This window comes from Vigna unguiculata, chromosome 5, assembly GCF_037176805.1.
Source record: "Vigna unguiculata cultivar grain cowpea cultivar isolate G323 ecotype 2 chromosome 5, ASM3717680v1, whole genome shotgun sequence".
Classification (NCBI taxonomy): domain Eukaryota; kingdom Viridiplantae; phylum Streptophyta; class Magnoliopsida; order Fabales; family Fabaceae; genus Vigna; species Vigna unguiculata.
Genome location: NC_140796.1, coordinates 51,442,639 through 51,450,173, shown reverse-complemented (window position 1 = coordinate 51,450,173; position 7,535 = coordinate 51,442,639).

Genomic DNA, 7,535 nt, shown 5'->3' with positions numbered 1-7,535 from the left:
CCCTTTCTCACTTATATGACCAAGTCTCCGGTGCCACAAAGATACCTCCATATACATAGCATTCACACTGTCTTTAGCAACCAAAGCTTTAGTTCAGTACAATTTAGATTGTTTCTCCCCTCTGGCCATAACCAAGTTACCTTTAGTGAGCTTCCATTTACTAGAATCAAAGTGATTGTCATAACCACAATCATCAAGCAACTGCACAGAGATTAAATTAAAACGGACATCCGGAGCATGTTTGACTCCTTTAAGCAACAACTGCACTCCCATGTTGGTTTGCAGGCAAACATCACCAACACCAATCACTTTAGACTCACCATCACTACCCATCTTCAACACTCCAAAATCATCAGAAGTGTAAGATGTGAAGAACTCCTTCCTAGGTGTAACATGCAGTGTGGCACCACTATCAATAATCCACATGCTCTCATCAGATACAAGATTAACGGACTCAAAGTCACGAAGAAGAACAAGATCACCATCTGTAGCAGTAGTGACACGATCATCATCATCATGGTCATTCTCTCTCTGTTTGCCCTTCTTGTCTTTGTTCTCCTTTTTCCACTTAAAACAGTATTTCTGAATGTGCTCAGTTTTATGACAAAAATGGCACTCTAAATTCTTGTATCTTGACTTGGACTTGCTCCTACTCTTCTCTCTACCACCTTTATGTTCCTTTTTCTGACTTCTCCCCCTAGCTTCTGTAACAAGTATCTCAGACTGAGATGAAGAACCATGTGCCTTCCTTCTCATCTCTTCACTAAGAGCACCGCTTTTTGCCATCTGAAAAGAAACAACACCATTCGAGGCAGAGTTCGTAATTGAAACCCGAAATACCTCCCAAGACTCTAGTAGAGTATTAAGCAACCATAATCCCATAACTTCGTCATCAAACTTTTTGCCCATTCCTGACAATTGATCTATGAGCCCTTGAAACTCATTTAAGTGATCAGAAATAGAAGAATTCTCCCTTTACCTCAAATTCATCAAGCAATTTAACAAATACAATTTATTATTGCCCGACTTAGAAGCATACAAAGACTCAATCTTCTCCCACAAAGTTCTGGCATGTGTCTCATTAGCAATATGATTATAAACATTATCTTCAACATATTGCCGAATAAAACCACATACCTATTGGTGCTCAAAGTCCCATTCTTCTTCTAACATAGAATCTGGCTTCTATGTAGTAAAGACCGGAAGATGCAATTTTTTGACAAATAATAAATCTTTCATCTTTCCCTTCCACAAATGATAATTTGTACCATTCAAAGCAACCATCTTTGCATTTACCTCCATCATTCAAGCAAGTAAATATAGCCCAACCAAGAGCTCTGATGCCACTCTGATGGGGAAAACAATAACAAACAATATACCAAAGAATGCAGCGGATATAATTTCCCCTAACTTACAAGAATCTATGAGGAGCAATAATCAAAGAGCAGCAATAATAAATCACCAAAAGCACAAATAAAGGCACCAAAATTTTTAACGTGGAAAACCCCTCAAATCAAGGGTAAAAACCACGAGTCGTCCAGACTAAAGAAATAGCTCCACTATGATCAACAAGAGTACAAAAGAGTCTCAATCAATAGCACAAATTAGTGCCAACACCCAACCAAATAACAAAGCAACAAAGCTTTCAAATAGAGAAGAACAAGAGAGGAAAACCTCTACAAATCACTATTGCAATGTGAAATTAATATCTCCCAACTCAGACCTCGTATCAAAGATCCGACCGCTCATAATGAAGAGCAATGAGTTCCGAACCTGCTGTAAATATTTCAGCCCGATCCAACGGTGAACGAATCCGCAGCGCCGAATTTACTGCGATAGCTCTATGAAAAACGTGAACAGAATTTTTCCCTCTACCTCTCCCTCTATGTGTTAGGGCTTTCAGTGTGTTCTGACTTTATTGTTCTGTCTCTCTCTTTATTTTATAGTCCCTCTCTACTAGGTTAAGTGAGACATGGGCTTTTCAAGTTTTGGGCCTTTTTTCCACATAGGAAGGGAGCCCAATACCCAACACATTACTCCACTTCAAAATCTTAATTGTTGAATTGTATGAACCATTGTAGGCGTGGCAAGAAATTATGAGTGTTGTTAAACACAGATTGGGCAAATATGTTATAACATATAAAAAGGTTCATTTCAAGTTGGTAACAATTTGACTAAAATTTTTAGCTCATACTTCTTTGATTCACCATTATTCTTTTCTTTTTTTAATCACTTAAAGACCTACAAAATATCATAGTTTTCAAGGTCTTTCATTTTTAATCCTATAAAACTTGTTTAATTTGATCATTTTCTTCCTTATTAGTTCCAACTATTATTATATCATTTGGTTTGCATAAGATTTTTTTTTCTCAAAATTTGTTTTGTGTGTAGATCACTTTTGGGTAATGATTTACATAATGTAAAACTTAAACTTACATCTGAATTTATAAAAAAACTGTGTTATTGTTATTCAATCTTTCTATTAACAAAATTTGTACTATCCCGTAAAAAAAACATGTTATATAAAGACAAATAATAAAAAAAGAAAAGCAATGAAAAAAAAATTCTCGAAAAACAAAAAATATACCGGAAATTTTTTTTATAAAATGTGGAATTGGTAATTTGTTAACTTAGTTATAAAATTGTGTAAAATCTATAATATTTTTTTATATAATTGAATTTCGTGATCATTATTAGCATAAATAATTATAAAATTTAAGTTTGTTCACTTGTATGTTAATGATAGATTAATTAACCCAATTTATTTATTTATTTTGAAATAAGATTGACATGTTGACTATAATTTTGTACTGATATGTCAAATGTAACTCTTCTGAACATGAAATATGATAAAATTGTAGCATATTCACCACTTGAGTTAGTGCAAGTACATCATATTTTAAAATTATTAAAGGAATACTATAATCTATGTTTAAGAGGAATAGTGAAATCCCAAAAGAATTAATATGCCTAAAGATAATGAATAAAAACATTTATCTCAAAATTAAATAATAATAATGGTTAGATATCAAAATTAAATACTATCCAACTACTCAGTAAAAGGACTAACTCATTTGTTTGTTGGTGAATTTAAGTTGTGAGAAAGGAACATTTTAGACTTGCACATGCTTTTATAGCTTCTGTCTAAATTTATGATCAAAGCATATACAAATTATTTAAATTTTTAAAACATTTCATAAGTCATATATTTTCCAATTTTTTTTTAACTTTTATTCATATAATATATTATATGTAAAATTTGAATTTATTTTCTTGCGCTTTGGGCTTTATTTTTTAATTTTAAATGTTTATATCAAGATAAACAATAAATACTATAATATTTTTTTTTTCACATTTATATTTATGTCTCTTCCATTTAAATCCATGTTTATGTTATTTTAGTATTAACTTTTTGCATTATACTATACTCGTACAAAGTCTTATACAATTTTTGTTTTCATTTTATGTTTATATTTTTATCATATTAATGCTTTAAGAATCATATTTTAAATAGACTTCACCTATAGTTAAATAAAACTTAGTTTAACATATTTTCTTTTCTTTTCAAATAAATAGAGATTGTCTTGTCTAACAGAAAAATCAAGTGTTACACTATTTTTAAATAAACTAACTTTTTCATCCAATAGTTCGAACTCCGAGTAGAAGTTTCATCACTAAACTTAATATCAGATTTTGTATTAGTTTAAAATATATGATAATTCAATTCTTCAAACAAAATATTGTATTTATTTTTAAAGTTTATTAATTTGATATGATGTTAAATTCCTCTCATCTATATTTATATATCTAGCTTTTATATCTATATATAAATTTGATTTGATTTCACATTTTTTTCCAATTTTATCCTTCAAATGGTATTTTTTGAAATTTAACTTTTTTTTTTATATTTACTCATTTTTTTAAAAATTAAATAAATATAAATTATTTACAAAAGAAATAAAATCTTTCTACAAAAAAAATTATATTTACTTTTATAGTTAAAACTTTATTATCATTTTTTATCATAAAAAAATAAACACATACACAATGCGGATGTATTTTTCACTAGTTTATATATAATGATAATTATTTCTTTTGAGTAAATTATATATTTTCTTTAATTATACATGACCTGCAAGATATTTAGTTTTATATAAATTAACATCAGACGTCAGAAAAATATATTCATATTTAACAAAAATTATATAAATAAATATTTCTTTTATCTTGCACAAACTTTTAAAAATATATTTTAATTAGGAGAGTTGCTTAATGTAGGACGATCGAACAAAGAGGGTACATTAGTCTCTAAAAAAACAATTAAACTCCTTAATATTAAGATGGTACTTAGATTTTAAAATTGAATTTTAAATTAACTATTGAAAAATAAAAATTAATATTAAACTAATCCTTATAAATATTATGTATTGAAGACAAAATATTCTAAAAATCTCAATAATATAATCTAACTATCTTAATTTTTGTACATATGTATAGATGAAACCAAATATCTCATTGTTTTAAAAAATAAATTATCATTCTACATAATAACATTTTTCTCAATAAAATGTACTTGATGAATCAATTATCAAATTTGCAAGTATATTTAATATTAAAATTTTAATTAATTTTAAATATGGCATTAGTCGATTAATTCAAAAATATATATGTATTTTTTTAATGTTAATTTCCAAATAAAATATTATTATATTATAATTATAATATTATAATATTTATACAAAGAGGACCAGCTGGAGTTTTAATTAAAATATTCAACTCATTCATAGTTTCTACAGTTTGGTATATTTTTTCTTCAAATTTAATAAAAAATAAAATCAACTTGAAAATCTGATTGATTTGAAATAATAATAAATTACTCATCATCCAACTTGAATTGAATTTAACTTAATTTTCTGAATTTTGAATAAACTTAAACTGGATCCCAATATGAAAATTTGATACTTTTGTTTAGTTATTATATTTTTAAAAAAGTGAGGTGACTTTAGTATTTTATAGAAAAAAAACTTAAATCTTTCTAATTAAAATGGAGGGACTACAAATAAATTATTTAATTTTAAAGGAATTAAACAAAGAAACATATTTATCATTTAAAAAAAATAAAATATGTGACATCCCATTTAATATAAAATAATTTCAATAAATAATCATCAAATGGTTATAATATAAATAGAGTACACAATATTGATAGGTATCAACCATTACACTTATCCATAAAGGAAAAGTTAAAGCACAAACACATGTCATAAATAAAGTTTAAAATGGAACAATTGTTCAAAAGGTTGTTCGTAGAGCAAGAAATTTACAAAATAACAATACATTGTATTCCCAAAAAGTATAAAAACAACATAACCAAACCTAGACAACACCCGAAGTTTCCACATCTACTCACACCAATGATTTGGTGATCATTGCAAAAAGGAAAAGTCAAACAAAACACAAAACACAGATAAAAGGGTAAGGTAAAGTAAAATATTTTGACATGTTATTGAGCAAGCAAATGTTAAAATAGGTTATAAACATGCAAAGCATTAGGCACACAAAACATGTGAAAGAAAACAATTAGACTTTTTGACTCAATTATCCGGATTATGCGTTTTATATATAATTCTAAAGGAAGTATGCACCTAGGCTAGTTTCTAAACTCTGCAAAGTTTAGACACAAGGGGTTATCACCCAACCACACACAAGGTTAATCCCATTCTGTATCAGGCTCAAACACCTCCCGAAATTAGGACCTCCTACCACCCTCACCACATAATTCATTTTACTCTATGTGAGTGTGAACGATTATTAGAGTTTAGGATACCTTCCTTTATCTAGACATCTCCTATATCAAGGACTACATTAACCACACCATCACCGAGAGTTTCCCATGGAACTCTTTTACCAACAACATTCCACATGTCATCTCAAGCATTATAATTTCATGCCAATGCATAACCAACCAACCAAGTAATGTCTCATTTCATACCAATAGATCAATTTCAAGCTCATTACATCACATAAAACATACATGGTATCATACTTTAAGCTCTAAGGAGTAAATCAAGCAAGCAAGGAAGCAACCAAGTACTTAAGATAATACTGTTGTCAATCTCGCTCAAGGTACAAAGCTCTCGCTCAAGCGACAGGAACCTCTCACTCGAGTTAGAAGCTCTCTCCTAGGTGAGATCGCAAACAGTGTGCACCACGAGTTCTCGCTTAAGTTAGCCCATCTCGCTTAGGAGAAATTTGTCTCGCTCAAGCGAAAAGGTCTTCGCTTAGGCGACAACTCGCGAGGCAGAGAGCATGAAAGAGTTTCTACTATTTGCGCTTAGGCGAGAGCTCATCGCTTAGCCGAGAACACCTTGTTTGGGCGAAAAACTACTCGCTTAAGCGAGCAGAGCAGATCTCCACCTACATCCACGCATGCAAAGCCAAAATCCCAAATCAAAACACAAGCAATTAATTTTCACATCATCCAAGTAGCTTTAAAACATGAAACAAAAGCAATATACTTAAAAAACGTGAAAACCCTAACTTCCCTTACCTGGAAAAATGCTACCCAACCAACACAAACATCCAAGGAAGAGCACCACAACTCCAAAGACGATCTAAAGAGATGTAAAGTACGAACATAAGGGTGAGAATAAGTCTCTAAGGACAAACCCAAGACAGAACCAAGGGAATTGAGTGGGAAGAGGAGAAAAGGAAATGTTAAGCTTAACTTACATGGAGGAAGGATGTTCTGCTAGCTCGAGGGAGAGACTTGCTCAAAATCTAACAGAGTCCTTGTTGGAGAAAAAGAGAAAGAGTAAGGGAGTTGTCTTTGGGATGGGAGACAAAATAAAAAATGAATGGATAGCTGGGGTTTATAGGGACAAGGGAGCTGGCTATGGGCTTTCTAGTAAAACCAAGCCCAAACATGTTAAGACAAAAAAAGAAATGGGTCTTAAACACTATTTTTGTTTTTTTTTTTGAATGTATGGGTTAGGCTTTAGATTCAAGAGGAGGCAAAAGAATTCGTAAAACGTTGAGTTGTTTGTATTGAAAAAAAAATGAAAAGAAATTTTTGTTGATTTGATTGATATAATAAAATATATTTTTTACATTAATATATTTAAAAATTAGAATTTTAAAAATAATTTGATATAATTTCTTTAAAAATATAAATTAGAGTTAAACTAATCTTTTAAGTAAAATATTTTTTTCATAAAATTTTAATAAGAAACAAGTTATATTTTGAAATAAAAATAAATATTTTTTCTAAATTATTGTTTTAACATTTTCTATTTAATTATATTTTTTATTATAATATAAAACATAACTATTAATAAAATATTAAACTAACTTTTTTTTTATGTTAATAAAATACCAAATTAATTTATTTCATTTGTTATTTTAATATTTTTTATATTTGTATATTAATATTTTTCAGAATTGACACTATTTATAATTGACCTAATTTAAACTTCATCATCTATTCTATTATTTCACATATGTGATTACAACATAATTGATAGCATATGATTGTT